We start from the raw sequence: 27,346 nt of genomic DNA, 5'->3' as shown, positions 1-27,346 counted from the left end.
TGCGCCTTTAGCCTACCCCGCAAGCTCGCGAAAACGACAGAATACAGGAATTGACATTTTGGTGATCGATACTAAATTGAACAGTGCGACCAGAGGACGAGGAGCAACGCGTTGTCTTATATCGCCCGCCTTCTGTGGCCCGCCAAAGTGCCTCAATTCATTGAACGCGGAACAACTCCCGCGACGAGCTCAAAACGTGCTCCGTATGAAGCGCGGTTTCTTAGCGTATGTGTTTTTACGAGGCTAACCCTACACATGAAGAATATTAAGGAGGCGTACTCACGTGGCATTACTGATGCGCGTGTCACCGTAGTTGTAGAAGCCGCATTTTCATTGCCTTGCCGAAAAGATAATATGGGAGAGAAATTGAGAACGGCGAGGGGGCGACGGCAGAACATCAAACCTATGTCATGCTCTGTCGAATGCGGAGAAGCCAAGTGAAAGAGCCATGGGTAGTCGATGCAATGGGCATTGAGCTTGCGGCTTCCGGTGTACGCGCTCGGTACGGCTCACGATGGTTTCGATGGGAATGCAGGGCGCAAGCTCCTTTCCCAAGCGTATCGGGATTAACCCAGTGATAAACACCGGGGCCGCACGTTTCAGCTTCGCTGGTTAGCCATCTTCACGGAGTGGAAGTGCCGACGAACTTTTTTCCTCTACTTTCATTTCGCTTTACTTTATGATTCTTACCATTCATTTTATCATAAGAAGCCAACAAACAATGACACCAAGGACAACATAGGGGAAATTACTTGTACTCATTAATTGAATTAAAGAAACGATAAATTAATGGAAATGAAAACGGATGAAAAAACAACTGTCCGCAGGTGGGGAACGAAACCACGTCTTCGCATTACGCGTGCGAAGCTCTCCCCATTGAGCTACCGCGGAGCCGTTTTCCCATCCACTTTCTGGGGTATTTATGTCTTAAGACTAGAACTAACCCTGGGAGTGTTAGACAGCGCCTCCACTCACAAACCTAGGGGTGGATGTGGAACATCCTTTCTGCCCCAGGCGTCACGAGCACGTGATCTTTTTGGGTGATGGCAACTGGTCAATAAACCCACGCATATGCTACCTGAAGGCATCAATGTTGCCGGATTCGAGCCCTCGTTATGTAATGCATGAGAAGGAAGGGAACCGAGGCGCCCGATTTTTGTTAATCATATCATAAGAAGCCAACAAACAATGACACAAAGGACAACATAGGGGAAATTACTTGTACTTACTAATTGAATTAAAGAAATGATAATTTAATGGAAATGAAAACGGATGAGAAAACAACTGTCCGCAGGTGGGGAACGAACCCACGTCTTCGCATTACGCGTGCGATGCTCTCACCATGAGCTACCGCGAAGCCGCTTTCCCATCCACTTTCTGGGGTAGTTATGTTTTACATCTAGAACTAACCCTGGGAGTGTTAGCCAGCGAAAACGTGGGTTCGTTCCCCACCTGCGGACAGTTGTTTTTTCATCCGTTTTCATTTTCGTTAATTTATCATTTCTTTAATTCAATTAGTAAGTACAAGTAATTTCCCCTATGTTGTCCTTGGTGTCATTGTTTGTTGGCTTCGTATGATATGATTAACAAAAATCGGGCCCCTCGGTTCCATTTCTTCTCGTTCATTACAATTCATTTAGAATATTTACATATGCTTTTCTTGACTTATGGTGTGCTGGCTTTATATGACTGTAATTAACAAAAGTCTCGGTAGATCCCACGAACTGTGGGAGTCAATCTTATGCGAAGCAGTGTGCGGGGATCCTACCAAGTTTATGAAACGACCATGAGAGAACCAAGACGTAGGCGGCTCTTTCATGACCCATATGACACGCATGTCATGACATTCATGTGATGAGTTCTCAGGAGTCCAGTTAGCTACACCTAAGAGACCTTAAGGAAAAAGCCTTAGTCATGTTCATGACTATGACTTCGATCATCAACCTTTAGCGTTTTCCGTCACTTAGTACCACATCTGAACCCATTCCATTGGTTTTTACTGTTAACATTTTTTTTTCGCTGAGTCATTCTCATTTTTGCTGACTCGTGCTCATGACTATGACTTCTACCATCATCTTTGAGTGTTTCCTTCACTTAGTACCCATGTCCGAATCTATTTCAGTGGTTTTTGAGTGGTATATCATTTTTCGCTGAATCATTGTCATTTTTTCTCAGTCATGGTCATGACTATGACTTCAACCATCATCCTTTAGTGTTTCCTTACTTAGTACCGACGTCAGAACCAATTTCAGTGGCTTTTGAGTGTTAAAATATTTTCGCTGAGTCATTGTCATTTTTGCTCGGTCATGGTCATGACTATGACTTCTACCATCATCTTTTGGTGTTTTTTTTCACTTAGTACCCACGTCAGAACCCATATTTTAGTGGCTTTTGAGTGTTAATCTTTTTTCGCGGAGTCATTTTCATTTTTGCTTAGTCAGGCTCATGACTGACTTCTACCAGCACCTTCTAGTGTTTCCTTCACTTAGTACCCACATCCGAACCCATTTCAGTGGTTTTTTAGTGTTAATGTTTTTTCTCAATGCCATTGTCATTTTTGCAGTCATGCTCATGACAATGACTTACACCAGAATCCTTTAGTATTTCCTTCACTTTGTACCCACGTCCGAACCCATTTCAGTGGTTTTTGAGTGTTAATACTTTTCGCTGGGTCATTGTCATGACCTACGTTACATACCTTTCATGACATTTATGTGATGACCTATCACTTATGTTCGCCATTCACTCCTGTCATACTATGTCATGACATAGTATGACAGGAGTACCTCCCAAGTTAACGAAACTACCACGGGAGCACCAAGACATAGACGACTGTTTCATGAGCTACATGACACGCATATTCATGGGATGATGTTCATGGGATGACATTTATATTCGTCATATACTCTTGTCATAGTATGCCAATTTTGGTACATACCAAGTTAACGAAACGACCATGAGAGCACAAAGACGGAGGCGGCTAGATAGATAGATACTGTCAAAGTAGCAAATGTTCGCCAAGAAATGCTTCGGATTTAAAAATCGGGCCTTATGGTTCCTCTTTTTCTTGTTCATTGCATGTAGATCCTGCAACGTGTAATCCACACTGCTGCTAATTATAGTGACAGGTGGCCCATCACGGAGTAATGTAGCAGTTGTTCTTACAGGTACTCCTTTTATCTATAGTGAATAAAGATATACCCCTTTTGGTCTGAATTTAATTTGGCGCCTTCCCTCTGTCCAGGGTCTTTCTTCATTTGTACGTCTGCCACGACGCGTGACCGGACAAACATACACGAACGATGGACTACGTTTTGCTGCCACACTGAAACTCTATCCGGCTCAAGTAGAAGTGCCAAGGGGACCGCAAAGGCTGTTCCCGCACTGATTTTACACATTGGGAAATGAGAGCCCGCGAGGGTTGAAGGCTGGGCTACTGTCGACCCCAAATATAATGAACCCGAATAAAGAGAATAATTGATTTCTACCACGTCAACTTACTGACCAGCATTCATGTAAAATAACTACCTCATAAACAACCGGGCATTTTATATATCAAAATCAGGCCGTCCACTGCCAGTGCCATCAAGACGCTTGTATATGGCACGAAGTTCAGGGAAGTTCACGTTCAGGGAAGTTTTCCTTATGAATTTGTAGTTCTTTTTTCCCACTTTTCTTTCGAGCATTTTCTGCGGTTGAAGTGCTGCACCGGTATTGTACCGACTATAAAGAAATAGACTAGGGGCAAGCGTACAAAATCTCGCTCATGTAGATTACCATTCTTAGTGCCGCTACTTAGTTCAAGACACAGGCGAAAACTGCTGCCTATTATTACGCGTAGTTATGGTTTCAAGAAATGTATATCCTTGCCTGCTTCAGCACTGCAATAACAGATCCGTACATAACTAGTGCATCACACATCACATAAGTTCGCTTCAGATTGCAATTGGCGAGTGAGGTACAGTGAATTACCGAATATATCGATCCATTTTTATCGCTAATGAATGTTCATTATAGCAGGTCTTAAGGATGTTTTACCCAGGACCGGGGGGGGGGGGGGGCGGTCGCGTGGGCCTGGCGGCCTGGAGCTTGACCAGTATGACGGAGTCCAGGCAGAGACGAAAGGCGGTAAGAAAACGTTTAATGCATCGTTACGCAGCGGTCAGCTCTACAAGCCCGCTCACGTGGGGCGACACACAGTCAAGCTTGCTCGAAAGCTAAGGCTGAAGTTCGTCGGCGGGGGCGGGCTTTATAGAGTCCGGAGCGCCCTCGCTCAGGGGCAGGAGAGAGCAAACGCTCTCCCCGCTTGCGGCCGCCGCTCCGTGCATGAAGAACGCTCGACGATTATTTGAACCTCCCCAGGTACACCACAGGCAAATGCACTGACGCGCACACACGCGCACATAGACACCACCGGCGTCTTCCTTGCGGAGGAGGAACGAAAGCAGGCACGAAGCTTAACCGCCCCGCTCGCTCAACGGATGCAGCGCTGCGGATCTTATAAGCAGACATCAGGGATGCATCAGGGGGCCGCGCGCTCCGTGGGGGAAGGAGACCAGAATGCGCGCACGAACTCGAACGTCTTTTCGCCGTTGCGTTCTAGGCTGGTTTTAACGGTTGCGGGCGGCTCGGCATATTCAAAACGTCCGCGCTTTCGTCGTTGCTTTGGCGGCGCGACATAAATTGTTCTTCAGGCAGGCCAGTCGTACAGCCATGCGCGCTGTTGCCTCAGTTAAAAGAGACCCCACCGGCAGCCAAACAATTAAGTCCCGGAACTTACCCGAAGTCCATTCGGCTGTCGCTGAACGTGCATACGGCAATGATGTCCTTGGCGCTCGTGTCATTGTGAGCGATGAGCCGGTCCTCGCGTGCGTCCCACGACACGGCCACCAGTCGCTGTTGGCTAGTCCCGCTCACTGGGTACGCCAGGGTCAGGGCAGTACAGAGTCGCAGCACCAGGGTCGTCTCCATCGGGACCACCAACGAGGCTAATGTCGCACACGTGCCTGTACGAAGGTGCGCATACGTGTAGGCTATATACAGGGTGTCCCAACTTTCATGCACCAAGGTTTTAAAATATGCAAATTCCACGTAGCTCGGCAGAACCAATGTAATGTTGTTCCCCGCCGCGTGCAGATACTCAGATAATTTTTTTGCATTATCCCTAATTACATAATTAGCCTTAATGAATTAATCAACTTCTCAAATGTTATAACAAGATGAAAAGCGTGAGTGAGAAAATTGTAGCGTGACATGAAAAACTCCCCATGCAGCTTTCTGTTGCTCAATACGTGCTACAAAAAAGTGTTTATCCGAGCGTGAACGAAGCCCGCGAATACACACAAAATTTACGCGTCACTGGCCGTTCGAGGCACTTTGTACGTGTATACGGGGCCTTCTGTTCATATTTGCCTGTGCACACGTGACACGATGCTTGTTAATTTAGTTAGTAAGCGAAAATTTACTGCAATTTATACAGCCAATAAATCTACTAACCTTCCTTCGTATAGGTGTCTAATGATCTGTTATCGCTATCGATCCTTTTAATTTAGGGAGAAACTGCGACTTTAAAGACTGCTGCGATGTCTCCGTGATCGGCCCCTTTTGTCGTTGAGTAAAGCCACACTTCTGCTTTCGGTTATAGCCAAGCGCAGTTTTATTGAACGCATTAGGCTTTTTTTTCGCTAATAATGTATTATTAGTGCTTCGTACATAGTTATACGTTACCTTGGTGCATCTTTTTCGCTCCAAGCTTCATTTTGACACCTTCTTGCTTGTCCTACGGGCACCAGAAGGGTCCAAATAGTCTAATTTACGAGATGAAAGTGGCCAATAAACCTCGATCGATCTGAACTCAGCAAAGAAGACCTTGTATAAAAAAATATCTGCTAGCCAGAAGAGATGGTGAGATAAAGATGGTGCAGAGCTTAGACAAGCCGCAGATCTGGCATTCAACGTGAGGTGATGATAAATGAATAGACAGGGATCGAGATGGAAGAGCACACACACACATACACAAACACACATATACGCACGCAGACACGCACATACACACGCGCGCGCGCGCTCACCCGCGTGCACACTCGCACACTCACACGCATACACACTCATCCACGCACACTAACGCATAAGTTATTTACAGTTAAACTGAGGCCTCTATCCCGCAGGAGTGCTTTACGCGCTTCATCATCATCATCATCAGCCTATATTTATTGCGCTTCAGTGGTGCGCAATGTAGATTCCGGACATTGCCGTGGTTCAAGAACGTCCTATAGCGGAAGCCCCCTGTCGTGTCGTATCTTTCAATCGTTTTTAAAAGTAGCCCTCGAAGTTGTAAAGCGACTACACATACAAATCAAATAGAGGTAACTCAATATCTCAAGTTTGTGAATATCAATAATAACTATCGAATATCGAATGGAAAAATGGCCCAATTTCGCCCGAAAGGCGAAGCATCGATTGCGATAGCAAATTAGTAGAGAGCTATGCGGAGTAGGGATGGTAGTTTTATCGGCTGCATAAACTTGGACACATTGGCTTACTAACTGAATTAACAATCGTGGTGTAAGCGCGCGCAAGCAAACATGAATAGATCACACTGAATGACCGCAGCCAACGACTGTCAAAACGCTGGCAGCAAGCGCAGGTTCGCACGGTCTATCGCTTCAACGGAAACTGAGCGGCGAATGCACAGCGCATACAAAGGTAAGAGCCGTGTGGAGATAAGAGACGGTGCGGGCGACCGGCACCGTCGGGCAAAGGGCAGAGGAGAAGTTGTTGGCAGAGGAGAAGCTGCCCCCCCCCCCCTCTTCCCGGGCTTGCTGTCGTGCTTTCTTGCTTTCGCGTGGGAGATTGAGTGGCAAGATACACCTTTGTTGCCGGAGCACAGCGCCGCCGCGCCTCCCTCCCATACTCCCACGGCCTTTCGCGCGACGGTCGCGTTTGCTTTCCACCGTGCGTTCACTCTCCGTGACAGCGCGCGGGGGAGTTCGCCCTCCGTGATAGCGCGCGTGCCCCGCGCGCTTTCGCTCGCGCATACGGCGCGCGGCGACGATTTTATCGCCCTTGGAATCTATACGGAACCTCACGGCGACGGCGACGCCGATGGCAGAAATACGGTTGAAGGGTCCATATAATTGCTATCGCAATAAAATTGGAGGACGCTTAATCTTCGCCTTTGAGAGTGGAACGCGATAGCGTTATCGGGCCGCGTTCGCATCGCATTTTTCTTTCAGTAATCTTCACTGCAACACAGAACGTGGGAAAGCCAGCTTACAAATACCAAGCTTAGACCGTTCCCCTTAAAGTTGGTGCAGAGCTTAGACAAGCTGCAGGTCTGGCATTCAACGTGATATGGTGATGAATGAAACTTGCCAAGGTTGAAGACTGGGCGTGTTCGTATAGCGTACTAGAGGTTGGAATTCGCAACATTTTAGACGAGAGACACAGATGAGGATCACACACGACAGATTGCTACTTGCAACAATCGATTTATTTCCTTGTTAGCGGAATAAATACTAGAAGACACTAAAAGGAAGAGAGCGACAAAAAAAACTTTACAATCTGGGCCATCCACGAATGGTGGATGGTCCTGTTTGGTAGATGGCCCTGTTTGTAAAGTTTCTTTTGTCGCTCTTCCCCTTTGAGTGTCTTCCAGCATTTATTCCGCTAACAAGGGAATAAATCGATTGTTGCCAGTAGCGCTCTGTCGTGTGTGCTCCTCATCTGTGTCTCTCGTCTAAAATGTTGCGCATTCCAACCTCTAGGATATATGAAAGACAGGGATCGAGATGGAAGAGCACACACACACATACACAAACATACATATACGCACGCAGACACGCACATACACACACACATAACAGCGGCGCAGCGTTGCGTCTCGCCGCTGCCGCCGCAGCAACGCCAAACGACGCGTCGGCTTCCTCACCTTCGTCGGCACGGCCACCGAAGCACACACAGGCTTCGCCTCCTTCACTACAGCGTCATGTTCCACTCTCACGCCTCCCAGCCGATACGATTCACATTGTGGGTCGTCGAAAAGCCCCCGTGGACCTCACAAAGTCTCAACCTTGGCATCTTTACACCGCACTATTACAAGCAGCGAACCTACAAGATCTCCCGCCTGCGTCGCGTGACATGGTGCGTATTCACCCAATCAACAACACCTTCACGTTCAGCGTAGCGGAGTCGGCTCGTGCACAAGCCTATCTGCGGATCACTTCTCTCACAGTCTCCGGCAAAACCATCGCCGTCCATATCTACGCCCCACCTCCGTATGATGATCTGCGGGGCATACTATACCATGCCTTTGACGACTTCACGGACCAAGCCACCGTGGAAGATCTCCAGGCAAGCAATCCCACGCTATCCGTCGTAAACGGTCGACGCATGGGGAAAACGCCCCATATTTTGGCCACCCTCATCGACACTAAACTACCTCGATGGATATGCTATCACGGGGTCCAACTTCGCCTTCTACCCTTTCCCAACAAGGTAGAGGCCCGCTTCAACTGTCGTTCAACAGGCCACCAGACTGGTGTCTGCCCCAAACCACGACAAGACCGCTGCCAACGCTGCGGAGGTGACCATCCCCCAAGACCCGAAGGATCGACACCCACCTGCACTCCCCATTGCATAATTTGCAATGGACAGCACTCCACGTACAGCTTTAACTGCAAATATCGTTTCGTTAAGAAGCGCAAGAGCCCCTCTGCAAACAACGCAACCAGTAAGCACACCGCAGGACAAGCCCGGGTTTCATTGACATGGGCCAACTCCATCACCACTTCTACGCCCACCTCTACCAACACCGGGTCTCGACAGAGTGGTTGTGGTAACCGCTCGATCTCTAAGGACCGGTCAATCTCCTTTCCGCAACTTCCAAATACGGGAGATGGAGGAGGGGACCGACGCCAAGCACAAGCCAGCAGATCCAGATCCCGGGACTCGCGGAGAAGCTCGCGATCCCCTTCCGACAGACGTTCGAGATCCCGCTCGGTCCGACATCGAAGATCTCGTTCCAACGGGAGGCCACCCACTACGACACAGCCGCAGTCGTCCAGCAGCCAACAGCAGCCCAAGAGTGGACTAGGACGAGGGGCCCACGGGCTCTACCAAACTGACGGGACCACCAGCGGTCGTCATCAACGGACCCCCAGGTGAGGGAGAAGACCAAAGAGAATGCCCTTCTTAGGAGCAATATCACCTCCTTGCAGTCCCAGATAACGCGATTAACAGGCTATATTCAAACAATAGAGAGAGAGAGAGAGAGAGAGTGAGAAACGTTTATTCTTGAAACAGTGTCCCGAGCGAGGCCCGGTATCACCCTGAGGGGGGAAGGTTCCTTAGTCCAGGAACCCTCTGGCTTCGGCTGCCCTCTTGGCCCTGGCGACGAGTTGTCGTTGGTCTTCCAGGTCCCCGAGGGCGAGCTTGGCCTCCCACGTTTCGAATAGGTGGTCTTCGTTTGCTTGTGGTGCTCGGTTTGCGTCAATTTCCGGCGGCACTTCGCTGTCTTCATGCCACGGGCATTCCATGAGCAAGTGTGCCAGGGTGTCGGCAACGTTGCAGAGTGGCCAGAGGTAGCTGTGGAGCGTCGGGTAGAGGCGGTGCATTATAGTTCCGTGAGTGTAAGTATTACTTTGTAGGCGTCTGAGGACCACGCTTTCTTCTTTACCGAGGTTTGGGTGCGGTGGAGGGTACACGCGGCGCTCGAGCCTGTAGTGTTGCAATATCGCCGAATAGTTGTTGGGTACGGCTTCCACCTCTTCTGCCGCGGGTTGGAGGGCGGGTGGGGCGAGGGGAGCCCGGCTGACGTGCTCGCGGGCAGCGGCGTGGGCCGTAGTCCCTCGTGTCCGGGTACCCACGTTACGCAGGTGTACGGGAGCGGAGTGCTACGTCGTTGTAGTAACTTGAGTGCATCAGCGGAGATGCGGCCCCTCGAGAAATTTCTACAGGCGGCCTGAGAGTCGGTGAAAATGACTGCTGCGTCTGTGCAATCGAGAGCGATTGCCGCTTCTTCCGCCGTTTCCGGGTTGCGTGCCTTGATGGTTACCGATGCTAACTCGCGGCCTCGGGAGTCTACGATGCTGAGAGCGTACGCGTTTCGATACGGATACTTGGCCGCGTCGGTGTAGCGGGCATCTGGGTCTTGCTTGAATCTTCGTTTGATGGCGTTGGCTCTAGCTTGTCTTCTACTCTTGTGGTGTATGGGATTGCTGGTCGAGGGAGTGGTGCAGGTTTCAGTTTGCATCGGGGTAGGGTGGTTGCATTGAAAGAGGGGGATTTGGAGGACATAGCATTATTAACTTTTGTTTCTAACCCTAAAAACAATAGTTAATAACGCTATGTCCTCCAAATCCCCCTCTTTCAATGCAACCCCCCTACCCCGATGCAAACTGAAACCTGCACCACTCCCTTGACCAGCAATAGCGAGTCAGGGTCGGCGCAGAAAGCGGCTGGGAAACGCAAAGCTGCCTCTACCACAGCGTCACTATATGCAGAAGCCGACATCACCACCGAGGTACACGAGGCGGCGCAGGAGGCTATTAATTCCCTTGAAAAAAGGCTGAGAGCCAAGATAGTCGCCAAAATTATTGGTTTACAAGAAACTCCGCTGGCCAGAATGCCAGACACTCAACCTAGCCAGACACTCAACCTAGCAACCTCCGACAAGGATAGGAAAGAGCGTATGTAAGGACACATCCCCTGATCTTACCCTGGGCAGAAATGTGACAGGAACCAAGTGGTAAAATATTGGATTAACGGTAGGCAGTGACCATAACATCCTAGTCACAACAGTGTTCACCTCACCTAACAAACGAACCCGCATGGCGGCACGCGTAACCAAATGGGATCACTTCCGCCAGTATCAGGGGGAAACAGCCCCCGACACAATTCTTGACCTCGGAGAATGGATTAAGATCCTAAAGAGCGATGTCACAACCGCAACGCAGGAAATGAGTGCGGAGAATCTGGCGTCCACAGATTCTCGTCTCCTAAACATATAGGAGGCACGAGAAGGCCTCATGCGAAGGTGGAGGCGGCAACGCTACAATAACAAACTCCGACGACGAATCGCGAAGTTAGAACGCGACATTGAAATTCATGGCACCACACTTGAGCGTCAGCAGTGGGAACAAACATGTAGCTCTGAATGGTTAAATGGGTGCCAAAAAAACGTGGCATCTATTACGCAATCTCCTCGACCCTAACAGCACCAAATCCGAGACCCGGAAACGTCTTGAACGCATCATTCACCAATACCCAGGTTCGGACGAGGAGTTGCTTGACGAACTCGCCAATATCTGTATCAATACCCAAGCCAACTTAAATGGCGGTAGTAACAGCAGAACGGCGCTACCAGAATACCGGGGAAACCGTAACCCCCAACTCGATGCTGACTTTTCAGAGACCGAGGTTTGTGCGGCACTGCTTAGGCTGCACACAACATCGGCACCAGGTCCAGATGGAGTGACCAACAAAATGCTCCGCAATCTCGACTCGAAATCACGGGGGCTATCATCAAATACATGAATTGCAATGGGGCTGTTTGTCTAGCAGCACTCGACCTAGCGTTTCCACGGTAGAGCGAAACAAGTCAATGGGAGCTATGGCGGAGCAGGCGAGCAAGCGTTTCTTGTCTTCTTCCTTCACCAGCACCGTACAATCACTCCCCACCGAAAGAGGAGCCGTCCTGGCGACCTAGGGGCAGGAGAACACAGGGGGGTCGTGGCACTGCTTGAGGCGGGAGACGTGGACAATTTCCTGGCCGCGACGACGCTATAGTCGGAAGGCGCGTCCATCGGCTCGATGAGGTAGTTGACTGCGGATGTTTGTCGCAGTACCCGATAGGGACCGTGGCACTTGGAATGCAGCTTGGAGGAAAGGCCCGGTGGGGTAGACGGCACCCACAACCAGAACAGCGAGCCGGGAGCAAAGCATATCGCCGTAGTGGACGCGTCGTGGCGATGCTTTTGGCGCCACTCGTCCTGGGATGTGAACGAGCGAGCGAGCTGGCGACATTCTTCGGCGTATGCAGCCGCTCGGGAAACAGTCGTCGACTCCGAAGCATCCAGCCGGTAGGGTAGAACGTGTCCATGGTGCATGAAGGTTCGTGTCCGTAAAGAAGGTAGAAAGGTGAAAATCCTGTGGTGCTTTGCACTGCAGTATTGTAAGCGTATGTTACGAAAGGCAGACTCCGATCCCAATTCGAGTGGTCAGATGAAACATACATGGCCAACATATTTTTTATTTACGATACTGTTGGCCATAAGACCGTTACAAGGTGGGTTTTAAGGCATCACAAAGACAATTTCGCTGTTACAACAATAGTTTATCAAAATTACAAACTGGGTGTTACAACAGTAAAATAGATCAATATAGTGTCAGTCATAGAAAATGGGTAAACACATAAGTTGAACAGTAGTTATCAAAATATAAGCTGGGTATTACAACAGTAAAGTACATTGCATCAACGAAGTGACCGTGATAAAAAAAAACACGTAGAATGACAATTTGTAGAGTAGTCTAACACTTCGGCAATCAATTTTCTAGCCTCCGATTCATAAAAAAACTCAAATTCATAAAACAAACCATACATGGTATATGGTAGCAGTTCACAAAAAAAGGAAAAAAAGAAGCATGTGCATTATGTACAAGAATGGAAGCAAACAAACATTTGTAATGATGTAATTAAGCATTTTTCGAAGGTTTCAACTGAGGTGCACTGCATAACGGATGATGGTTCCAGTCTTTTATGGTTCGGGGTAGGAATGAATTTGCATATGCGTCGATATGTAGCTGTGGCAAAACAAACGTCAAGTCATGTTGTTTCCTAAGAGTTCGCTTTTTGGGGGGAGCTAAGTAATCTGAAATATCCATGTTAAAATGGTGTTTAGAAAGCAAAAATAGGAATTTTAGTCTTGCCACTAGACGCCGCTGTGATAGAGGGGGTAGTTGAAGCTGATTTAACATCTCTGTTACCGAGTCGGCGGAGGAATATTTGGACAAAATAAACCGTGCAGCCTTTCTTTGTACCCTTTCGACTTCGTTTATTAGACCCACCTGGAACGGATCCCATATAGTGCTTGCGTACTCTAACGTTGGCCTCACATAGGTTAGAAAAGCGGTTAATTTGACTGATTGAGGCGGAAGCTTCAACTTTCTGAGCAGAAACCAAAGTTTTTTTCGGCAGTGCTCGTGATACTTGTAATATGCGTTTTCCAGCTTAGGGTCTTGGTGATCGTTATCCCTAGATATTTCAGTGTATCAGCTGTAGCGAGTATTCGGGAGTTCACAAAGTATTTGTGATCCAGGAGAGTCTTTATCTTGTTTGATACCCTGAAGACAACTGTTTCTTGCTCGTTTATCTTCATTTTACACTTTTCACACCATATTTCAATGGCAGCAAGAGCGTCGCTCAGCGATTTTTGATCATTAGCTTCGTTAATTTCCCGGTAAAGTAAACAGTCATCTGCTTACAAACGAACGGTGATGTCTTCACTAATACCGGAACTGATATCATTATTGTATGCCAAAAATAAAACAGGACCTAAAACAGACCCCTGCGGCACGCCTGAGCTCACAGCTAAGGTGTTCGATCTTATGCCATTTATTTCTACATACTGCGTTCTACCGGAACGCAGTATGTAGAAATGCGAGGATCCATTCTAACAAATTGAGATTAATTCCCATTTGTGCCAATTTGCTGATTAACAGAGAGTGAACGACTCTGTCAAAGCTTTAGCGAAGTCTAAGCAAATCGCATCAAGTTATCTTTTGTTGTTCAAAGCGCTAGAAAAGTCGTTGATGGTTTCGATTAGCTGCGTGGTGGTAGAAAGGCGTTGCCTAAACCCCCGTTGATTTGGAAAGAAGGTTTTGTTATGTTCAAAGTAAGTGTATATGGATTTGGATATTATATGTTCTGGTAGTTTGCAGCAAACACAGGTCAAAGATATGGGACGATAATTTCCAATTTGCTGCTTGTCACCTGTCTTATGTATTGGGATTACTTTTGCCACTAGCCAATCGTCCGGAAGTTGTTTTTGAGCGATTGATGCAGTAAATATTATTTCCAAGTAGTGGGCTACCAATTCCGCATATCTTCGTAAAAATGTGTTAGGTATTTCGTCCGGGCCAACAGATTTCTTTTGATCTATGTCTACAATAAGAGACAAAATTCCTTCGTACGTAAGTGTTATGTCAGACATTGGGTGCAATGGCTCTGATATCGAGGAAGGGGCAATGAACCCACTTGATCTGGAACAGTAAAAACTGACTGAAAATATTAATTGAAGCATGACGATATCACCGTGGGGTCAGTCACAAGCGCATCGTTTACAACTACACTGTAAGATTTGCTATCACTTCCCGATAAGTAGCGCCAAAAACGTTGCGGGGATGATTTCATGAAATTTGTGAGGGTTTCTGCGTCATATTTATTTTTGGCTTCTGTTTCTGTTTCGCTTCAGTTTGCATATTTCGTGGTAGCGCTGACATACTTGATATTTTCTGACGATCTCTTTTTGTTTTCTTTCTTTCGCGACTGATCCTCCGCTTAAGGTGGATGATATCGCGGGTAAATCCATGGGTTCCGTTTGTTTGTCTTTTTCTTTGTAACTGGTATAAACCTGTCAATGCAGTGGAAGATAATTGCTTTAAATTTAGCCCACGTTACCTTGACATCAGCCTCAGCGTTGAAATGATCCATGGAGCATGACAGATAATCAATTATACTAGTGTCATCAGCTTTCGAGAAATTTGGCACATATACAGCGAGTTCTTCGATTTTAGTACGCACAGTGTCGTGCTTTATTTGAACGAATACTAATTTATGATCCGATATTCCCTTGTCAATTGCTATTTCGTATTTATCAAAGCACCCGTCGAGAAATACTAAATCTAGGATAGATTCGGCTGCGCCTGCCGTGCGTGTGCTTTCCTGAACTATTTGTGATAAGTCATGGGAAAAGGCTATATCAATCAGTGAGTCACACTCTGCGCGCTCTTGGGAGCCTATAATGAAAGATTCGCAGTCAATACCTGGTAAATTAAAGTCTCTTGAAAGAATAATATGCCCATTTTGCGGTTTTTGTTCATCTAAATAACTTTTGATATTCTGCAGGTACGAAGCTGGCTTGCTAGGCGCTCTGTATATTGCCCCGAGAAGGACTAAGGCATTGTCAATCATAACGTTGCACCACACACTCTCGTGGTTTTGGATGCCTTGCAAACGTATGCATTCAACATCTTCTTTGACAACTATGGCAACACCACCTCCTCGGGATTCGCGGTCATTCCGCATTATCTTATAACCGAGTGGGAGTAATTCATTGTCCCGTATGTCAGGATGTAGCCACGTTAGAGTTACCGTGACAATGTGTGGGTCATAGCTGGCTAGAATGTATTCCAGGTCGCGAATTTTATTTACGAGGCTTCTAGCGTTTAAACTGACAAGGCGGAAGTCATCTTTTTTGTTGTGCGCACACCTTCAGTCCTGGTTTCTTTGCGCTGGTGGGTGTGTGCTACGCTTAACCTTGACTCTGCGGTTTCTTGAGTAGTCCCAATAAAACGCCTCTTTATTGACATATAGTTTGTCGTAGTCAACACGCACGCGCTGTCCCTCCTCTCTTTCCTTCCCAGCGGAGTTCCAAAGCAGTTTACGTTTAGCCAAGGTTTATTTTGAGAAGTTATCTGAAACTGAAATGCCAGTTCCTTTCAGATGCTTACAGTTTTTGTAGATCTCTGCCTTTTCTCTGCAATCGTATAACCTTAAGACAACAGGGCGAGGCCTCGCGCTTTGCTTTTTTCCAATTGTGTGCAGGCGCTCGACACTGCTCAGAGTAACGTGAAGCTTCTTTTGCATTACATCTTTTAGCACTTTATTGCGCCGGTCATCTGGTGTCTCACTCTCCTCCTCCGATATTCCAAATATCCTTAAATTGTTCCGTCTGCTCCTATCCCCGAAGCTAACAAGCCTTTCCTGTTGCCTTTGAATTGTGGCATCTAATTCCTTCACTGTTTTCGTCAGCTGAGAGATAGCTTTTTCGTGCTCTTTGAGGATTTGTAGGCTGTTTTCGACCTTTTTAAGCCGCGTACAGAGCCCCTGTAGATCGGTTTGAATAATCTTTTGGCCATCACATAATTCTTTTAGGAGCGCCTGTGTATTTGGCCCCGGGTTTTGCTCAACGTCTCCAGAAAGCAAAAGACGCCAACTTGCAAACACAGAATACAACACCTTTGGGCAAGGCAGCACTATTATGAAGCGATTGTCACTGGTATAACTACAGAACATGTCTAACTACAGTCTAACATGTCTAACTACAGAACATGTCGCCAAGAGTGCGATTAAAACGCCATTAGTTTGGGGATGGTATGCCGTGGTAGTGCGGTGAATGATGCGACACTGCTTTAGCAACGCTGTAATGACGTCAAAGAGGAAAACGCGACCGCAGTCGCTCAGTAATTCTCGAGGTGCTCCATGCCGTAATATCAAGTTCTGAAGGACAAAACTGGCAACGTCTTTTGCTGTGGCAGATGAGCGGACTGAAGTTTCAGCGTACCGCGTAAGGTGGTCGATAGCAACAGTAACCCAGCGGTTGCCGCTGGGAGCGCTGGGAAGCGGACCGTATAGGTCGACGCCGACGTGGTCGAACGCTCTATAGCGGGGCATGGTAAAGGCTGCAAGGGGCCGGCAGCATGTTTAGGTGGCGTCTTGCGTCGTTGGCACAGGGGGCATGACCGCACATACTGGCGAACGAAACGGTACATACCGCGCCAGTAGTACCGAACCTGGAGGCGAGAGTATGTCTTCAATACCCCAGCCGCCGCATTGTGGGTCATCGTGGAAAGTGGCGCAGATGTCGGAGCGGAGGTGTCGGGGAAAAGCAAGCAACCACTTGCGGCCGCTGGAATTGTAGTTGCGGCAGTAAAGCAGGTTATCCCGAATATCGAAGTGCGTGGCTTGGCGACGGAGCGTCCGAGAGATCGGCGCTGGTGGCCGGCTAGACAGGAAGTCTAGAAGCGAACAGATCCATGGGTCCTTGCGTTGCTCTGATGGCATGTCGCAAATGTTGAGGGCGAAGGCACCGCACGCGGAAATAGACGAGCAGACAGGATCAGGTGACAGGGGTGACCGGGAAAGAGCGTCTGCGTCGGAATGCTTTCGGCCTGAGTGATAAACGACACGGAAGTCCTATTCCTGTAGGCGTAATGCCCGACGAGCGAGCCGACCAGTCGGATCTTTGAGTGAAGACAACCAGCATAGGGCATCATGGTCGGTCACGATGTCAAAAGGGTGCCCATACACGTAAGGATGAAATTTTGCGATAGCCCAAATAATGGCTAGACATTCCTTTTCAGTAACGGAGTGGTTCGCTTCAGCTTTGGTAAGGGTGCGGCTGGCGTACGCTTCGACGTACTCATCGAAGCCATCCTTGCGCTGTGCAAGAACAGCGCCTAGTCCGACACCACTAACGTCCGTGTGAATCTCAGTTGCAGCAGAGGGATCGAAGTGGCGCAATACTGGCAGTGAAGTGAGAAGGCGGCGCAGTTCTTGAAATGCGTCATCACAAGCCGGGGACCAGTCCGGTAGGTCAAAACGGCCGGTAAGAAGCTCGGTCAAGGGCGCGATTATGGAGGTGAAATTGCGGACGAAGCGTCGGGAATACGAGCATAAGCCGATGAAGCTGCGAAGCTCTTTAAGGGTAGTTGGTTTGGAGAACACGGACATGCCACTAAGTTTCGTGGGGTCCGGGAGGATACCGTCTTTTGAAACCAAATGACCGAGAATAGTAAGCTTGCGAGCGCCGAAGTGGCATTTCTTCAAATTTAGCTGCAGTCCTGCAGCGGTGAGGCACGCAAGGACTTGCTCGAGGCGGCTGAGGTGTGACGCAAAGTCGGTAGAAAAAACTACAATGTCATCTAAGTAACAAAGGCACGTGTTTCACTTCAGGCCTCGGATAATGGTGTCCATCATTCGTTCAAAAGTGACAAGCGCGTTGCAGAGGCCGAAGGGCATCACGGTGAATTCATATAGGCCATCAGGTGTTACGAAGGCTGTCTTTTGGCGATAGGCCTCTGCCATCGGCACTTGCCAGTACCCGGAGCGCAGATCCAGCCAGGAAATGAATTCCACGCCCTGTAGGCTGTCCAAGGCATCGTCGATGCGCGACAAAGCATAGACATCTTTGCATGTTATGCGGTTAAGGCGGCGATAGTCGACGCAGAAGCTTATGGAGCCGTCTGTCTTTTTAACGAGGACAGCCGGAGGTGCCCAGGGATTGTTAGAGGTCTGGATGATGCCACGCTGCAGCATGTCGTCAACCTGTTCGTCGATGATCCGGCGTTCAGCGGCCGACACACGATACGGACGCTGGCGCAAAGGCGTTTGTTGACCGGTGTCAATATGGTGAACGACTGCTGACGCTCGACCCGAGGACGGTTGACCAATGTCGAATGAGGCCCGAAAACGCTGGAGGAGCTTGATTATTTCCGCGTGCTGGACAGGTGTGAGTGCTGAGTCGACGGCATGACCGAAGACGTCCACAGGGGCATCGGTCGCTTCGGGAGGACTGACGGCGCAAAGTGGAAGTGATGCCGCATCGCCAAACATGGTAGCCGGGAGGACGCAGTCGAAATATTCAGAGCTCCCCAGGCACTCGCCGCGGAGTATGGATGAAGGACACGTGGAGGGATTGCACACGTAAAGGGCAGCAGAACCGCCGCAAAAAGTGACGACAGCAAAATGAAGCAGAAGGTTCCGATGGCTCGCACAAGGGGCTGACGGCGTAAACAAAACAGATGAGTTCGCGACAGAGTCACACGACACAGGGACCAGAGCGATTGAGAAAGGTGCGATGTCGATGTCAGAGGCAGCAACAACTTTAGTAGAATGGTGGTCGTCAGGGTCAAAGCACGGCACTGATAACGTAAGTTCGGCACGAGCGCAGTCGACAACAGCTTGATTTACAGATAGGAAATTCCATCGAAGAATGACATCGTGCGAGGAACGGGATAGGACAACAAATTCGACCACATACAAAACGCCTTGAATGACGACCTGGGCTGTGCGTGATGCTGAAGGCTGAATGCGATGCGAGGTTGCCGTAGTACAAAGGCTGTGATAGATAGGTAAGTGGAGTGGTCACTTTGTTCAAATTGCGGCAAAGCTCTTCACTAATAATAAAAACGGTGGCTCCGGTGTCAATAAGGGCGTGTACGGTGATGCCATCGATGGACAGCTCAATTTCGTTCGCAGGAGAAAAAAATGAGGCCTTGAAATGTTCGACGTAAACGCAGTTCTTGCCTCGGGAACTGCGACTTTTAGTTTTCCTCGAGTTTTGGACTGAGTCGACGAACCATGGGGGAAAGGGATCAGCGACGTGGGGAGGGCGACCGACGTGAATCGAAGGGGCGGGGACTAGAAGACGAGTCCACAGGAATATTAGACACATCATAACGCGAAAGTCGAGCAGGCATGTAGCCGGAGGCGCCACCATTGTCAGGGAAACGGAAGTTGCGACTGCGGCAGAATCGGGCTACGTGGCCCGGGAAACCACAGGAATAGCATATTGGCCGGTTATCAGGTGTGCGCCACGGGTTGACGACAGGGGCTCCTGCGGCCGAGAAAGGAACAGGAACCGGACGTGAAGGTGGTGGCGGTACATGGCAAGTTCCGGTGGTCTGGTAGGCGTCAGGAGCCCGAGGAACATAAGGTCGGGCGACAACGTTAGCGTACGTCATTGGTCCGACAACGGGCTGCGCAGAAAAGCCAGGTGGCAGCGCTTCAGCAACTTGTGTTTAAAGCACCTGACGACGCGAAGGAGCCAAGGATGTCACCGGCTCAGGAGGGCTGGTCGCCAGAGACAGTTGCCGCGCGAGTTCCTGGCAGGTGAACTGCTTTATCTGCGGCATTAAAGCAGAAGTGTCGGCAGCGTCGCGGCTGAAATCCAAGGGAGCGAGATCCGCGGTATCTTGCTGAGCAGCGCAGCGTGTTGAGGCTCGCTGCTTGCGCAGCTGGTCGTACTGCTGACAGAGCTGAATGACCTCGGCAACCGTCTGGGCACTCTTGGCGACCAGCATCTGGAAGGCGTGGTCATCGATGCCTTTCATGACGTGCTTGATCTTGTGAGCTTCGTCCATGGATTAGTTGACGCGCCTGCAGAGCGAGAGCACGTCTTCAACGTAGCTGGTAAAGCTCTCGTCATTGCGTTGAGCCCGACCACGCAATCGCTGCTCAGCACGGAGGCGGCGAACGGCGGGACGGCTGAAGACCTCAGTCAAAGTGCTCGTGAAAGCGGACCAGGTGGTAAAACTTGATTAATGATTTCTGAACCATAGGTTCGCCACGCCCATCAAATAAAAGCCTACATTAGTGAGCTTGTCGCGGTCGGCCCACTTATTATATGCGCTTACACGGTCGCATTCAGTGAGCCAGTCCTCGATGTCGAGGTCATCTGCTCCGCTAAATATAGCAGGATCGCGCTGCCGAATGACGCCAGGCAGACAATGGTCGTGGGTACGGGAGCAGCAGCCTGGGATGGTCCGGGATCACTCATCGCAGGAGCAGGTGGTAGCGTCCGACTGCGGAGTTCCAGGATGTGGAAGAGAAACCCAGCGCCTCCACCAGATGCAATGGGGATGTTTGTCTAGCAGCACTCGACCTAGCGTTTCCCCGGTAGAGCGAAACAAGTCAATGGGAGCTATGGTGGAGCGGGCGAGCAAGCGTTTCTTGTCTTCTTCCTTCACCAGCACCGTGGCCCAGGGCCTTCAGTACAGAATAAATGCTGGAGATCTGGCCAAATACCTGCAGAGTGGAAGCACGCCAGGGTCTCCTTCATTCCGAAACCGGGCAAGAAACTCGAGCTCGGCAACCTCCGACCCATCTCCCTTACCTCGTGCCTGGGTAAGCTGATGGCGCTCGTAGTGCTCTGTCACCTACAAAATTACGCAGAAGAGCACAACCTTCTTCCCCCCACGATGCTGGGCTTCCGTGCACATCTTTCTACCCAGGATGTCCTCATCCAGCTGCCCCATGACCTCATCAAACCAGACAGTGGCAAAAACACCAAAGCTCTATTGCAACTCGACCTTCACAATGCCTTCGACAACGTGAAGCACTCCTCCATTGTCAGCAGTCTAGCCGCGCTACAACCTGGAGAGCGCACATACAATTATATTAGTACCTTTCTCTCCGAGAGAACGGTTGAGCTATCGGTGGGCTGCCTCACTTCCCAGCTGATCAAACTCGGTGACGGCGGCACCCCTCAGGGAGCCATTCTCTCACCATTTCTCTTCAACCTCGCAATGAGGTCACTACCCCCCAAGCTGGACTCAACCCCGGGCCTCCGCCACATACTTTATGCGGACGACATCACGTTATGGACGACCACCGGGTCCGACGGGCAGATCGCGGAGACCCTCCAGAGGGCCGCGGACGTAGTCATCCAACATGTTGGTGGCGCAGGCCTCGAGTGTTCACAAAGCACGTCTGAATTGATGATCCTCCGACCTCCCGACCTACGAAGAATAAGATCTCCACTGCCCATTATCAACGTACTGGTTAATGGTATGCAAATACCCCAAGTGGAGCACATTTGGATACTTGGCCTCATCGTGCAGAAAAACCACCACAACAATATCACACTAGACCACCTTGCCATATCGGTAAATCAGACGGCTCGCTTGATACACAGGGTGAGCGTGCGCAGGCAGGGCATGAAGAAGGAATTATTCCAGATCATTCAGGCCTTTGTCATGCCGAGCTTCACGTACGCTTTGCCATACCTACAACTCCGACAAAGCGAACGCGATCGCCTAGACCGCCTGATACGCAAGGCTTATAAGACCGCCCTGGGACTTCCCCGTAATAACTCAACTGAACGCCTCCTCAGTTTGGGCCTACACAACACCCTGGAGGAACTCCTAGAAGCGCAAGGGACTGCGCAAATATACCGGCTTTAAGGAAGCAGGACGGGTCATCGGATCCTGAACCGCATTGGGCACAGGGTTTCTCCAACGCGCAATGAACCTGCCACCATTCCACCAGAAATTAGGAGGAAATTACTCATCAAGCCAATGCCAAAGAACATGTTGGCCGGCCACCACGATAGAAGAAGAAAAGCGAGAGCAAGGACTCTCCACAAAACTCACGGGTCTAACCCGGAAGCGGCTTACCTCATCATCATCATCATCAGCCTATATTTTATGTCCACTGCAGGACGAAGGCCTCCCCCTGCGATCTCCAATTATCCCTGTCTTGCGCTAGCGTATTCCAACTTGCGCCTGCAAATTTCCTAACTTCATCACCCCATCTGGTTTTCTGCCGACCTCGACTGCGCTTACCTTCTCTTGATATCCATTCTGTTACCCTAATGGTCCATCGGTTATCCATCCTACGCATTACGTGTCTTGCCCAGCTCCATTTCTTCCGCTTAATGTCAACTAGAATATCGGCTATCCCCGTTTGTTCTCTGAACCACACCGCTCTCTTCCTGTCTCTTAACGTTGGTCCTAGGATTTTTCGTTCCATTGCTCTTTGTGCGGCCCTTAACTTGTTCTCGAGCTTCTTTGTTAACCTCGAAGTTTCTACCCCATATGTTAGCACCGGTAGAATGCAATGATTGTACACTTTTCTTTTCAACGACAGTGGTAAGCTCCCAGTCAGGATTTGGCAATGCCGGCCGTATGCACTCCAACCCAATTTTATTCTTCTGTGAATTATCTTTCTCGTGATCAGGGTCCCCTGTGAGTAATTGACCTAGATAAACGTACTCCTTTACAGACTCTAAAGGCTGACTGGCGATCCTGAATTCTTGTCCCCTTACCAGGCAATTGAACATTATCTTTGTCTTCTACATATTAATCTTCAACCCAATTCTTACACTTTCTCGATTAAGGTCCTCAATCATTTGCTGTAACTCGTCTCCATTGTTGCTGAATAGGACAATGTCATCTGCAAACTGAATGTTGCTGAGATATTCGCCGTTGATCCTCACTCCTAAGCCTTCCCAGTCTAAGAGCTTAATACTTCGAAGCATGCAGTGAATAGCATTTGAGAGATTGTGTCTCCTTGCCTGACCGCTTTCTTGATAGATAACTTTCTACTTTTCTTGTGGAGAACCAAGGTAGCTGTGGAATCCTTGTAGATATTTGCTAAGATATTCACGTATGCCTCTTGCAATCCTTGATTATGCAATGCCTCTATGACTGCTGGTATCTCTACTGAATCAAATGCATTTTCATAATCTATGAAAGCCATATAGAGAGGTTGATTGTACTCCGCAGATTTCTCGATTACCTGATTGATGACATGGATATGATCAATCGTAGAATATCCCTTCCTGAAGCCAGCCTGTTCTCTTGGTTGGATGAAGTGTTGCCCTGATTCTATTGGAAATTATCTTGGTGAATATATTATACAATACTGAAAGCAAGCTAATGGGTCTATAATTCTTCAATTCTTTAACGTCTCCCTTCTTATGGATTAGTATAATGTTGGCGTTCTTCCAGCTCTCTGGTACACTTGAAGTTGTGAGGCATTGCGTATAAAGAGCCGCAAGCTTTTCAAGCATGATAGCTCCTCCACGTTTGATTAAATCTACTCTTATTCCATCTACTCCAGCAGCTTTTCCCCAGGTCATGTCTTTCAAGGCCCTTCTAACTTCATCGCTAGTTATGGAAGGAGCCTCTGTATCCGGTTCATCACTATTTCGAATGAAAGTAGGTTGGCTGTTTTGGGTACTGTACAGGTCAGTATAGAATTCTTCAGCGGCTTACGTAGATGCCGTCAAATACCCAACCAATAAAAACTTTGCAATCAGTGTGGTCTCTCTTCCTAACAACTGGGACTACGAGTCCCGTCTACGCACAGCATGCTCGCTGAGAGCCCCCAACGCAATTGAAGCCGAAGAGGTCGCCATCGCACTTGCAGCAGCGGCAGGCTTCACCACAATTCTGAGCGACTCCAAGGCCGCCATGAGCAACTTCACTCGTGGCGTCGTAGCTCCTACAACGCTACGACTACTTCACCCCCTTCTCTCTTCTCGTTCTTAATTTCGCCCTGAGTATGGAAGCGGGGAGGACTATGATGACGCGGAGGTTTTCACTTGCCCCATCGAACTTGTATGGGTCCCGGCCCATTCGGGGAAGCCGGGGAACGAGGGTGCCCATCAACATGCTCGAGGATTCGTCCACCGAGCGGCAGGACAGGCCTCCGACCCGGAGGACTTGAATCGAGAACCTTTGACCTCATGCAGTGACATCACCACCTACTATAGAATCTCGAGACGATCGAGACCACCACCTCACCCTAAATTGACCAAGTGTAAAGCAATCACCTGGCGTCGCCTACAGACGCATTCGTTTCCTTGCCCACAGATCCTCTCCTACATATACCCGGAGCTAATCGACCCCCACTGTAAACTATGTGGAGAGATCGCCACTCTCAACCACATTATCTGGGACTGCCGTAAGAACCCTCCCCCCACTCTCTCATGGCCACTCCCTCATCCCGGGCATGGAATAATATCGTCGCCGTGACCAGCCTGGAGGATCAGCTCCGGATCGTGGACAGAGCCGGGGAGGTGGCTGGCAGGCACGACCTGACAGACCACCTCCCCCCTTGAACGACACCTGTCGTCGAATAAAGTTGTACCTACCTACCTACCTACCTACCTAACCTTAAAGTTGGCTTCACTTTTAAACAGAAGTGCATTGCTGGGAAGACGTTTTTCCAGGCGCAATATAAGTCATCTTATATATTAAAATGTGAAGGGCCTAGCACCTTTTTTATTATTTTATTATTTGTTTGCTATTGCCCCGACGCGCGCGCGTGTCCAAAACGCATTAGGCAGGCGAAGTTCCAATTTGACCTGCCGAGGATGCGAGCGCCATCTGTATAGGATTTTCGCAAGTAAACTACCCGAGCGCACCGCTGTTGGTATATTAGAAATGATGGCAAAAGGGGTTTGTGTTTGAGTGTCCTCGTAACAGAATTATGTTTTCTCGTACATGCAAATTACAATACGACGCCACCATGTCTGTATGTTGTGGTTAAGTTGTATTTTACCATTCTTCTGATGGATTTCTCTGTGAGAAATTCAATTTTTATTCACCAATACCTTGCACCACCTGGACGGCCTGCGCTGTCGGGGTGGTTCGGGATGATTTTCTCCTTCGCTAACATCTTGCGCCACGCGGAGGGCCTGCGCGGTCGGGGTGGTTGGGCATGATTTTGTCTGCCACGGACGCGGACATCCACGCCGACGCCGGATTTTCTGCGACACGGGGCCCTTAACGCTATCGCGTTAATAGAGCGTTTTAGATTAGGGGGACCGAAGCGTAGGGGCCCCCTGGCGCTTGGGACCGCGGTACTGCGCATGCGTAGACCGGTCTGCACGTGCGCAGTACTGCGGCCCGAAGCGCTAGAGGGCCCTTACGCTTGCGTCCCCCTAATATAAAACTCTGTAATATGTATTATTCAAACGCAGACACATACATTTTCAGCAAGCATATTTATTTCAGTATAATTGGATACCGCGTTTGTACTGAGGTGCACGTCTAAAGAAGACAGCTATCAGGGACAAAGGATCAGTTTTAAGAACACGGTCACCAATTGTCACCCTCCGCAGCAGACCAAAGGCTATGGTGGTGCGCAGCTGAGTTCGAGGTCACGGGTTCGATCCCGGCTGCGGCCGCCGCGTTCGGATGCGGGGAGCAGTGCAAAAACGCTCGTGTATACCGTGAATTGGGTGCGCGGTAAAAAAAGCCCAGGTGGTCTGAATTATTCCGCAGTCCCGTACTACGTTGTACCTTAAATCAGATTGTGGTTTTGGCAACTAAAACCCCAGAATTTATTTAAATAATTGTAATCAGAGAAAAAAATCGGCACGAATAGCCTTTTAAGAATTTTAGAGCTTGGCTGCAAATAAGCTTTTGAAGACAGAATGTCCATGTACGACTTACTTTGTAAAAACGCTAAAGGAATGTTTTTTTTTAATTTAAAAAAAGCTGCTGAAGGACTTCTTTGCCGTAGACATATCTAAAAGAGCCCGTCGCAACGAAAACATCACAGGTTGTAACGTGAAGAATAAAACTGCTACGTTACTAGAATTCCAAAAACACGGAATGACAGATTATGAATATGCAAGCAAAAATCACAGGTTTTCCGCCGCGAAACCAAAAACAAAGCTTGCATTAACCATTTTGCTTCTGCATTGCTCCGAAAATTTTGTCGTTGTCTCACTTGTGATAATTTTCGTTGCCTTGATAAGCAGACGGTAGTCCAGTAAATACAATTTGTGCAGTTAATAAACAAACTCTACCAAACTGGTTATTGCGAAATGTTTGGTTAGCTTCCAGTATTATAAAATACGGAATTGTTCGCTATAGGATACGAATGTACCAGTAGTTAATGTACAGTATTCGATTCATATTGGAACTTTCAATTGTCACCCATCACTAAAAGTAAGTGATCTATGTGCTCGTCCTCATTGCAGGTGGGACTCTATGGCATGCAGGACAAAATAGTTTTAAATAAATAGTAAGCAACATTCAAGCCGAAGCGATGAAGGCACGTTCGATTACGCTTATAAAAAACACGTGGCGCCGAAATACCGCTCAAACACCCATTCGCTCAATATAGAGAGTGTCGGCGCAGTATTAAAAAGACAGTAAATGCCAAGAGACACGGGACTGCTTACCGGAGATGCAGCTAAGTCTTCTGCTCCCCAACCTGGCGACTACGCTCCTGCATGCTACAAGTGATCCACGCTCGCAGAGGAGATATCTTCCGCTATTGTTATAACGTGCCGGTTGCAAGAACAATCTAGCTAGGAGATTGATAAGAAGAGTTCCGATAAAAGGTTGATAAACGTGACTCGAAAGAAACAATAGGAAGTTTTCCTAGGAATGTATAGACTGTGAAAGCGTTTCTAGAGGAAGCTGAGAAAGCAATGTGTGGACATACTGAATACTGAGGGGGGCAACGCACAAAGTCTGAAAACAAAGAAGGAGACGACAGAAAATGTGCTGAGTGAGCCGAAGACGGACGCGTGCCACAAATAAAATAAGTTGTATTATGAGATGAGAACAACCGATATGACAATGACAATGATGTTTATTTTCGCATCAGTACAGCGTAATGACACGAAGGAGTGTGCGGAAAAAGCTGTCATTTCGACGGCTTTTTTTTATTCTTAAGCCGCAGGCCCCCGCATTGGCGTTCATGGCACTGACTTTAGCACAATCAGCCTATAACATTTTAGAATTATACAAAACTTGGAGAACGCTTAAGCTTCGCCTTCAAGAATAGAACGCGATAGCGTTATCGGCACCCGTTCGCATC

General features: G+C 48.7%; 1 long non-coding RNA gene across 1 annotated transcript in view; it reads right to left on the bottom strand.

Moving 5' to 3' along the window:
• The window catches only part of LOC125940172 (uncharacterized), a 44,894-nt gene extending 18,129 nt beyond the window's left edge, over positions 1-26,765 (bottom strand). Inside the window, exon 1 of the long non-coding RNA XR_007463406.1 lies at positions 26,703-26,765. This is a non-coding gene — a long non-coding RNA (uncharacterized LOC125940172). The remainder of the gene's footprint in view (positions 1-26,702) is intronic.
• Between the last annotated feature and the right edge of the window lie 581 nt (positions 26,766-27,346).

This window comes from Dermacentor silvarum, chromosome 9 (assembly GCF_013339745.2).
Source record: "Dermacentor silvarum isolate Dsil-2018 chromosome 9, BIME_Dsil_1.4, whole genome shotgun sequence".
NCBI classification, from domain to species: Eukaryota; Metazoa; Arthropoda; class Arachnida; order Ixodida; family Ixodidae; genus Dermacentor; species Dermacentor silvarum.
Note: the sequence above shows the minus strand (reverse complement) of the source record. Positions and strands in the feature narration are given on the sequence as shown.